Here is an 11,198-nt window from a genome sequence, read left to right on the forward strand (position 1 = left end):
AGCACTGTATGGCCTCACTTATATATGCTAGCTAAAAAAACAAAAAAAAAAAGAATAAAATTTTTAAAAAAACAAACTCATAGAAACAGAGAGTCAATGAGTAAATCAGCCATTTCCAGGGGCAAGCATGCGTGAAATGGATGAAGGTGGTCAAAGGGTACAAACTTCCAATTATAAGATGAATAAGTTCTGGGGATGTAATGTACAGCACGGTGATTATAGTTAACAATACTGTAATTGTATACTTGAAAGTTGTTAAGAGAATACATATTAAATGTTCTCAGCACACACACAAAAAGGCAACTATGTCAAGTGATGGTTGTGTTAACAAACCTTATTGTATGGTAATCATTTCACAATATGTACATACATCAAATCATCACCTTTTATACCTTAAATTTACCCAGTGTTATATGTCAATAATTTCTCAATAAAGCTGGGAGAAAAAGACAAGAGATAACAAATACTGGGGAGAATGTAGAGAAAAGGGAGCCCTTGTACACTGCTGGCGGGAATGTAAACTGGTATAAACACTATGGAAAGCAGTATGGAGGTTCCTCAAAAAATTAAAAATAGGGCTTCCCTGGTGGTGCAGTGGTTGAGAATCTGCCTGCTAATGCAGGGGACACCGGTTCAAGCCCTGGTCTGGGAAGATCCCACATGCCGTGGAGCAACTAGGCCCGTGAGCCACAACTAATAAGCCTGCACGTCTGGAGCCTGTGCTCCACAACAAGAGAGGCCGCGACAGTGAGAAGCCCACGCACCGCGATGAAGAGTGGCCCCCACTCGCCGCAACTAGAGAAAGACCTCACACAGAAATGAAGACCCAACACAGCCAAAAATAAATAAATAAATTAATAAATTAATTTTTTAAAAAAGTAACAAATGTTCAAGTACAATTGGTGTCTTTAAAAAAAATAGAGTGACCATATGATCCAGCGATCCCACTTCTGGGTATATAGCCAAAGGAAATGAAATCACTATCTTGAAGAATACTCCCATATTTATTGCAGTATTATTCACAGCATTCAAGGTATGGAAACAACCTAAGTGTTCATCAACAAATGAACAGATAAAGAAAATGTGAGATAGATGATATATTGAATAGATAAAGATATATGGAACGTTATTTGGTCTATAAAAAGAAGGAAATTCTGCCATTTGTAACAACATGGATGAATGTAGAAGGCATTTTACTAAATGAAATAAGCTAGACATGGTATCTGGCTTATTACTGGGTAAATACTACATGGTATCACTTATATGTGGAATCTAAGGGGAGAAAAAGCAATTGAACTCATAGTAACAGAGTGGAATGGTGGTTTCTAGAGGCTGGGGATGGGAGAAATAAGGAGAGGCTGGTAAAAGGGTACAGACTGTCAGTTATGAGATGATTAGGTATGAAGATCTAATGAGAAATATGGTGACTATTGTTGATAATTCTGTATTGAATAATTGAATTTTTTAAGAGAATAGACTGAAGTTTTTCACTACCCCCGCCCAAAAAAGGTAAATATTTGAGGTGATGGAGGTGTTAATTAACTCAACTCTGGAATCCTTTCACAATGTACATATATATCAAATCATCACAATGTACACTTTAAATACCTTACAATTTTATTAACTAGTTATACCTCAAGAAAGAGATGAAAAAAATATTAAAGAAGATTTAATGCAGACACCAATCACTAAATTGTATATTTAAATAGAGTTTAAAATCTAGTGAGGGCTTCCCTGGTGGCGCAGTGGTTGAGAGTCCGCCTGCCGATGCAGGGGACACGGTTTCGTGCCCCGGTCCGGGAAGATCCCACATGCCGCGGAGCGGCTGGGCCCGTGAGCCGTGGCCGCTGAGCCTGCGCGTCCGGAGCCTGTGCTCCGCAACGCGAGAGGCCACAACAGTGAGAGGCCCGCGTACTGCAAAAAAAAAAAAAAAAAAATCTAGTGAAAATTTAAGAAAGTGTAAACACATGGGGACAACTAGATACTTTTTTTCGAAGTTTGCAGCTCTTCTCTAGAATTTTTCAATCCAACATGTTTTTCCCATATTATAAAACTACGTCCTCTCTTGTGAGCAACTTCCGCCAACTTTAGATTGTTGGAATGAATAAAGGTGGGTCCCTGGAGAAAGATGGAGGTAGAAGAGGCATTTGTGGTTTAGCAAAGTCAGAACAAGTTTTTGAATCAAGGAAACACTGCTTTATCTGTACAAAGGAGAGGTGATCACCTAACCGGTGTGATTAATAGATTAATAGACTATAAATACTTCCCAAAATGTATTTGCTCGTCTCATATATAAAATTTCACCATCGTATTTCTTCATCTCAAAGCACTTACTCCAGCCAGAATGTCAATATCCATGAAAGATTTTTGTTAGTCATTTGTACCTTTTTGTGACAGATTTGCAGATTCTTTCCTAAGAGTAAATTTTAATAGATGAGACAGGGAAAGTAGGTGAGTATAGTAACAGCAAAGGGGATTGGGGAAAGGATGAAAATCTGAGAGCCTCGGTCACAGGCTAGGTCACCCCCTAAATTCACATAACCTGGTTACAAACCTGGCATTTAGTGCCTTTACCAACAGAAAAACTATATGCATTATAGGAATATAGTTCTTAGGGACAGGGAAGGACAAACTTAACAAACATGCACCATTTTCTTCCACGTGCCTTACTCTATAGATCTAGATTTCCTTGGAAAGATACCTGAAATTTGCTGTCTTTTCCCCTTTCTCTCTCTCTCTTTTTAAAAAATTTTATTTATGTATCTATTTATTATTTTTGGCTGTGTTGGGTCTTCGTTGCTGCGCGCAGGCTTTCTCTAGCTGCAGCGAGCAGGGGCCACTCTTCGTTGCGGTGCGCGGGCTTCCCATTGTGGTGGCTTCTCTTGCTGCGGAGCACAGGCTCTAGGAGCCTGGGATTCAGTAGCTGTGGCATACGGGCCCTAGACTGCACGGGCTTCAATAGTTGTGGCGCACGGGCTGAGTAGTTGTGGCGCATGGGCTTAGTTGCTCCGCGGCATGTGGGATCTTCCCGGACCAGGGATTGAACCAGTGTCCTCTGCATTGGCAGGCAGATTCTCAACCACTGCACCACCAGGGAAGTCCCTTTTCCCCTTTCTCTTGACTTATCAGGACCTAATGGGAAAGACACACTTAATAGTAAGTGTACAGATCTACACTTACATAATCAATTTATTTTCAACAACTGCATTGATTAAATTCAGTGGTGAAAGAAGACTTTTTGTTTTGTTTTGTTTTTTTCCAGTAAGTAGTATGGAGCAACTAGCAGTCTAGCAGAAATTTCCAGAACAGAAGAAAAAAAAAAAAGTAGGGAGCATGGGGCAAGACTAAAATAGGCACTTCATGAAAGAAAACATCCAAATAATCAATAAGCACATGAAAAGGTCCCAAAAATTGTTACTCATTAGGGAAATGCAAATTAAACCACAGTGAGATACACTATATAACCACAAGAATGGCTAAAATTTAAAAGACTGACAAAACCAAGTGTGAAAGTGGATGGAGCATTTAGAACTCTCATGAACTGTCAACGGAGTTTAAATGGTACAACCACACTGAAAATTATTTGGAAGTTTTTAATAAAGTTAAACATACACCTCCCCTAAATCCCAGGATTTCTACTCCTAGGTATATACCCAAGAGAAATGACTTGTTCATAGCAGATTTATTCAAAATAGGCAAAAACTAGAAACAACCCAAATGCCCATCAGCAGGAGACTGGATAAACAAATGTGGTACATTCTTACAATGGAACAGTGCACCACAATAAAAACAGAAAACAAAAAAAGAACAAACTATTGATAAAAGCGACAACATGGGTGAATCTCAAAAACATCAGCAAAAGAAGCCAAACACAAGAGAACATCTATTATATGATTCCATTTATATGAAGCTTAACATGGGCAAAACTGGTGGTTGAGCGAACGGTAGCGACTGGGAAAAGGCATGAGGAAAATTGGGGGGATGATGGAAATAGGATATAATTTACTATATGGGTGTATACAACTGCAAACACGTAGGCATGTATTACTGGGCTGTGCACTTGAAATGTGTGCATTTTGCCACACATAAATTATGCTTCAATTTTTAAAATGGGGGAAAGAAATCCCACCTGGAACCTCAAAGTACATGTAGCCTAGATGGGAATTGGGAGCCCCCGTGAAAAGAGATCTAGGTAGGGTTACCACACCCCTACTCTGGAGCTGGGGGAAACCCTATGACTCCCCAAGAGTTTCCTGAGCCCTAAGGTCTCCCGATTCTCTTCTGTTCACTCTGCTTTCCTCCACAGCAATACAGGCATGAAACTGAGACAGCGCACTCCCCCTCAAAAAAAATCCTCTCATGCCAAGCATTTTGCGAGTTTAGTCACCTTTCTGCTGGTCTGAAGTCACAGGGAGGGGTCTCATCATGGAGCACAGGCTGGCCCCCTGCCACCTGGCGGGCTGAACTGTTCCCCCTCCTTCTGAAGGCAGAACAAAAACTGCTTTTCTCAAGCCAGGAAGCCAGCCAACACCCAGGCCACAGGGTCTCAGCTTCCTGCCTCAATGGGCTGAAGAAGAAAATTCTTTTGTAAGAATAGAGCAATCCTTCTAAAAGGAATTCTGGAAAATACAGAATTCTCCTCTCTGCTCTGTGCGTAGCCATGCCACTCTGGTTGAAGCAAAGAGCAGAGGCAAAGCCTCTAGGGGAAGCTAACTGCTATTTCTCCTTCCATGCTTCCCCGTCCCCTTCACCTCCAGGCGCTGGGAGAGCTCTGAGAAAACGTTAGAGTCCCTTGAGGACAATTTGAAAACCACTGCACTAAACTTTAGGAAAGGAAAGAACTGTGACAAAAAATGCAGTTTAAAAAAAGAGGGCATTAGCCATGTGTCTAAAGAGCTGGAGTAGGGAGTGGCTGGAGGGGAGATTCTAGTTACACGAGTGTTGGCACCAGGTGCTTTGGGATCTGCTATGGTCACAGGCAGCCACCCTCTAACTGCCTCAACAGTCCATGTGCATTTCTAATATGCAAACATCCACTGGAAGAGGCCACTGGCCCGTGAACTCCCCTTTCCCTCCACTGAGGCCTCCTCACCTTCTTCCTTCCTCTTCCTCTCACTGTCACAGCCCCTCCTGCAGGCCTGGCCCTGCTTAGATGTTAGTGACAGGACTGATGTGGGCTCCCTCAGTCCCAGCATCTTCCAACCCCTCCTCAGACGCTGGCTCTATTATTTTAGAGATTTTCTATTTCTTCATGATTTACTCTTAGAAGATTGTATGATTCTAAGAATTTGTCCATTTCTTCTAGGTTGTCCAATTTGTTGCCATATGGCTGTTCATAGTATTTTCTGATAATCTTTTGTATTTCTGTGGCAGCCATTGTAATTTATCCGCTTTCATTTCTGATATTATTTACCTGAACATTTTCTCCTTTTTTTTTTTTAGTGAGTCTAGCTAAAGGTTTGCCAATCTTGTTTATCTTTTCAGAGAACGAGCTGTTAGTTTCATTGATCTTCTCTGTTGTCTTTTTAGTCTCTACTTCATTTATTTCCACTCTGATCTTTATTATTTCCTTCTCCTGACTTTGGGCTTCATTTGTTCTTTTTCTAGTTACTTTAGGTGTAAGGTTAGATTGTTCAGTGAGATTTTTCTTGTTTCTTGAGATAGGCCTTTATTGCTATAAACTTCCCTCTTAGTACTGCTTTTGCTACATCCCATAGATTTTGGTTTTCATTTGTCTTCAGGTATTTTTTTATTTCTCCTTTGATTTCTTCATTGACCCAATAGTTGTGGTTTTTTCCAGCTTTCTTCTTGTAGTTGATTTCTAGTTTCATACTGTTGTGGTCAAAAAGATGCTTGATATGATTTTAATCTTCTTAAATATGTTGAGATTTGTTTTGTGTCCCAATATACAGTCTATCCTTCAGAATGTTCCGTATGCCCTTGAGAAGAATGTGTGTATTCTGCTGCATTTGGATGGAATGTTATGTAAAAATCTATTAAGTCCTTCTGGTCTAATGTTTCATTTCAGGTCACTATTTCTTTTTTGACTTTCTGTCTGGATGACTTATCCATTGATGTAAGTGATGTGTTAAAGTCCCTACTATTATTGTTCTGCTGTCAATTTCTCCCATTAAGTCTGTTAATTCTGCTTTATATATTTTGTGCTCCTATGTTCAGTGTATGTGTATTAATAACTGTTATGTCTTCTTGATGAATTGTCCCCTTTATCATTATATAAGGTCCATCTTTGTCTCCTGTTACATTTTTTATCTTGAAGTCTATTTTATCTGATGAGATATGGCTACAACTGCTTTCTTTTGGCTTCCAGTTGCTTGGAGTATCATCTTCTACTCCTTCGTTTTGAGTCTATGTTTGTTTTTAGAGCTGAGATGATTCTCCTGGAGGCAACATATAGTTGGGTCTTGTTTTTTTAATCCACACAGCCACTCTGTCTCTTTTGGTTGTTGAATTCAATCCATTTATATTTAGGATGTTTATTGATAAATGAGGACTTAGTACTGCCATTTAATCTTTTGTTGTCTGGTTGTTCTATATCTCCATTATTTCTTTTTCCTTATGTTTCTGTCTGCCACTTGGTTGGTGGTTTTCTATGATTTTTTTTCTCTGTTTCTCCTTTTTTTATGTTTTGCATCTCTACTCTAGATTTATGTTGTGTGGTTACCATGAGGTTTATATAAAACAGCTCATAGATAAAATAGTCCTTTTTCTGTGATAGCATCTTATCTTCATTTGCCTATACGAGTTCTGTCCTTTTCCCTTTTTATTATTATTATTTGTTATTGTTGTCTCTAACCCTTTTAAGGTTGTGATTTTGTTACCAAGTTGAAGTAGCTATAGTTATTTTTATTGATTTTCCCCCTTTAACCTCTGTACTCTAATTAAGTGTTTAACAACCTATTCTGGATTGATGTGGTGATGTCACGCTCTCCTGGGCCAGGCCAAGCCACACCAGACAAAGGACAGACGTTCATGGCAAATGGGCCACTCTTCTCGTTCTGTCCGTGGGGCCCCTTGCCTCTCCTCCCTGCCCATTGGTGGTGTGTGGAAGGCAGGGGTGCAGCATCCAGCTGGCAGTGCTGGAGTCCTCTGATGCAGCAGACACTGTTGCTTCAACTCCTCCCCGTGGTGGGGAGGGCCATCCTGCCGCTGCACTGCACTCCCATCAGTCAGCATGTGAACATGTCTCACCTGGCCCCCTGTGGTGCCCATGGAGCACTCCAGGTCTCCCCTCAGGTGCCCGAGACTGAGCGATGAGTCGTTTCCCTTTCCCAGCTAGCCCCTCGGGTCTCCACTGCAGTGGTGTGTCCTGTGAGCAGCTCTCTTGGGGGGTGGAGACAGAAAGGGAGGCACACCTGTCCCCCTTGCAGGGCCAGGTGCTGCCTCCTCATGGTCATCCCCACTCCATGGGGGCAGGGGGGACTGGTAAGTGATCACCAGAGAGGTCGCCAAAGAATATGGGGCTGGGTGTGGTGGGAGAAACTCCTAGAGATCTGAGTCCACGCTGCTATGTCCCATCATCTCTGCATAGTGAGGCAAACACTGGTTTACCAAACCTTTGCTTTTCCATCTCCGGGTGAGTGACCTTCCTCCCCTTTGAAGTCCCAAACCACTACCCTCCACACCCTCTTTGGTCTTTAGGAGCCAAAGGTGTTTTTCAGAGGAGGGCTTTGGCCATTTTGGCAAGTGACTCGGTTCTCCCAGCAGGGTTTCTCCTGTGGAAGCATGTGTAGGGGAGCAGAATTTGCCACCCTCACCTATGTCTCTTTGGCATATTGTTTGAAGCTGGTTATTTCTTGAGTTGTGGAAAGGGCTCTGGAAACCAAATAGGAGTTGCCCTTTCATAAGGAAATTCTCCATTTGTAAGCGTGACTCCCTCTCAGGACCTGGAAGAGGAGGATCACCCATTCTCTAAAAAATCTTATTGAGGACAAGGACGGCCAGAGAGAGGAAGACACAGACTTAAATGTGCATCACAATCACGCTTGTCCACTGTGTTTTCCCTGATCACCTCCCCAAATGGACTCTCTCCATCCTTGACATCCTCGTTTGTCTTTAGCTGAGAATGGTATTGAAGATGAGGGCTTCAGCCACTTTGACGAGTGAGTCAGTTTTCCTGGGACTCTCTCACGTGTTATTCAACTTTGACTTTCTCCTGTTCATCTGCTGTCTTGTGTCAATTTAATTCTTAGATCAGCCAGAAGAACCTAGAAAAGCAGAGGAAAAGCTCTTCCTCCCCGACAACACTATCGATACACTTGTCACTATGAGATACACTTGTCAAAACCTATAGAATGGGGACTTCGCTGGTGGTGCAGTGGTTAAGAATCTGCCTGCAAATGCAGGGGACACGGGTTCGAGCCCTGGTCCGGGAAGATCCCACATGCTGCGGAGCAACTAAGCCCATGCGCCACAACTACTGAGCCTGCGCTCTAGAGCCCGTGAGCCACAACTACTGAAGCCTGTGTGCCTAGAGCCCGTGCTCCGCAACAAGAGAAGCTACTGCAATGAGAAGGCAGCACCGCACAACAAAGAGTAGCCCCCGCTCACCACAACTAGAGAAAAGCCTGCATGCAGCAACGAAGATTCAATGCAGCCAAAAATAAATAAATAATTTTTTAAAAAAATTCTTTAAAAATAAAAACAAACCTATAGAATGTACAACACCAAGAATGAACCCTAGGGTAAACTCTGGACTCTGGGTGATCATGAGGTGTCCACGTAGGTTCATCCGTTGTGACCAAACGTTGCTCTGGTGCAGGATGTTCATAGGATAGTTGAAGAGTGCCAGGCTCTGAGCGCCTGGAGGGCGTGGGGCAGGCAGGGAGGAGCAGGGGACATAAGGGAACTCTCTGTCCTTTCTGCTCAATTTTGCTCTGAACCCTAATCTGCTCTAAAATATAATTCAGACTATTTGAATACAAACAAACAAGAAAAAAAAAACCCTATTCTGATATAGAGTTGTGATTTTCTGATTCTATTTACTACTTTACTCAAAGTTTTGTGTACTTTTGCCTTTTTGTTTCAGGTAGAAGAGTTCCTTTCAATATTTCTTGTAAGGCAGGTCTAATGGTGATGAACGCTCTTGGCTTTTGTTTGTCTAGGAAAGCCTTTATTTCTCCTTCATATCTGCGTATTCTTGGCTGACAGTTTTTATCTTTCAATATTTGAGTATATCATTCCATGCTCTCCTGTCAGGTAAAGTTTCTGCTGAGAAATCTGCTGATTGCCTAATGGTGGTTCCTTTGTAGGTTACCATCCTTCTTTCCCTGGCTACCTTTAAAATTCCATCTTCATCATTCAATTTTGACAGTTTGAATATAATGTGTCTTGGAGGAGGTCTTTTTGCACTGAGGTAATTAGATGTTCTTTTAGCTTAATGGACTTGTATCTATATATCCAGTTCCTTCCCCAGGCTTGGGAAGTTCGCAGCTATTATTTCCTTAAATAAACTTAAATAAACTCTCTGTTCCCTTTTCCCTCTCTTCTCCTTCTGGGATATCCATTATCCTAATACTGCCCTTCCTAATAGAGTCAAACAATTCTCAGAGAATTTCTTAATTCTCTCCCCATTTACCTGTATCATTTGTACATTTCTATCTTCCTGATCACTCTCTCTTCCATGTGGTCTGCTCTATTTCCAATGCTTTCTGATGCATTCTTCCTCTAATTTATTGAGTTCTTAAGCTCCAGAATTTCTGTTTGGTCCTTTTTAGAATTTCAATCTCTTTGGTAAAATACTCCTTCTGTTCATTAAATTTATTCCTGAGTTCATTGAACTGCCTTTCTGAGTTTTCTTGTAGGTCGTTGAGTTTCTTCATGACAGCTGTTTTGAATTCTCGATCAGTTAGGTTGCAATATTCCATGGCTTTCTGTTTGGTTTCTGGAGAATTGTCCATTTCTTTTTGGGATACCATCTTACCATGGTTTTTCACGGTGCTTGATGAGTTTTCCTCTGCCAGTGCATTTGAAGTGGCAAACACCTTTCTTCTTTAGGTAAAGCTTTTTTTTTTTTTTACTTGATTCTAAACAATTCACCAGATTAGTAATTAGGAGCCTTTCTTTTGTTTTTCAGTAGGTGGACATTTAACACATTTCTGGTTTCTCTTACCTGAGCTACCTCTCATTACATTGGGTTGGCCAAAAAGTTCGTTCGTCTTTTTCCAGAAACCTTATGGAAAAACCCAAACGAATTTTTTGGCCAACCCAATACTTGAGACTTGGCACTTTTCACTCTCACTGCCTCTGCCAAAGATGGCACCACGTACCCTCATTATAGCTGCTTGTGCCTCCAGGTTTTCTGGTGCCTTGCTGCTTCTGGTGTCACTGATGTCATTGGTGTCACCACCTGGACTCCAGGATGGCTGGCGCCTCCACCTTGTCTGGATTACGTGTGGCCAGAGCTGAGCCAAAATCTTAAGATGACTTGTGGCCTCTTGAGTGAGCATCATGTCATCCACATTTGCTATTTTTCTCAACACATAGATAAAGGCATTCCAGGGACTTCCCTGGTGGCACAGTGGTTAAGAATCCACTGGCCAATGCAGGGAACACTCTTATATTGGAAACTCTTTTGTTCCTTTTGAACATTTTTATCATGTGTACGTGTTACACATTCCAAAAATTGAATAAAATAATACAAATAAATATGCACACAAAACAAGATTTACTTCTAGATAATTTGCCTGCAAAAGCCCTCACACATGTATAAAAGGAAAAAAAATGCCTCTTGTTTATAAGGGTAAAAAACTGGAAACAACCAAAGTCTTCATCAGTAGGGGAATAAGTATGTAAAATATGGAATAGTATATAGCACTTAGAGGGAATGGATAAACGGTAGATAGATAAATAGATAGAGATAAGTAGATAGATAAATAGATCTATCATAGAATAACACTTAAAGGAAATGAACTAGATTGATCTCTCTGTGTATCAACACGGAATGACTGAAAAATATATTAAGTAGAAAAAAAGCATAATATAGAGTATATGTTTAGCATAAAATTTAAGTAGATTTTTAAAAACACACTAAATAAAAGTATAAAAAATGGGCTAGAAGGATACCAAACTCACAATGTAGCTTACAAGTGTGGAGAGCAAGATTGGGGGTTGGGGAGTGGGGAACTTGTGATATCAATAGTTTATTTCTTGAAAACAACTACCAAAAAAAAAAAGGAAAC

General features: G+C 41.0%; 1 long non-coding RNA gene across 1 annotated transcript in view; it reads right to left on the minus strand.

Annotated features, from left to right (window-relative positions):
* LOC132424103 (uncharacterized) overlaps positions 1-11,198 on the minus strand; it is a 51,135-nt gene that overhangs the window by 30,294 nt on the left and 9,643 nt on the right. The window lies entirely within an intron of this gene.

This window comes from Delphinus delphis, chromosome 4, assembly GCF_949987515.2.
Source record: "Delphinus delphis chromosome 4, mDelDel1.2, whole genome shotgun sequence".
NCBI lineage: Eukaryota > Metazoa > Chordata > Mammalia > Artiodactyla > Delphinidae > Delphinus > Delphinus delphis.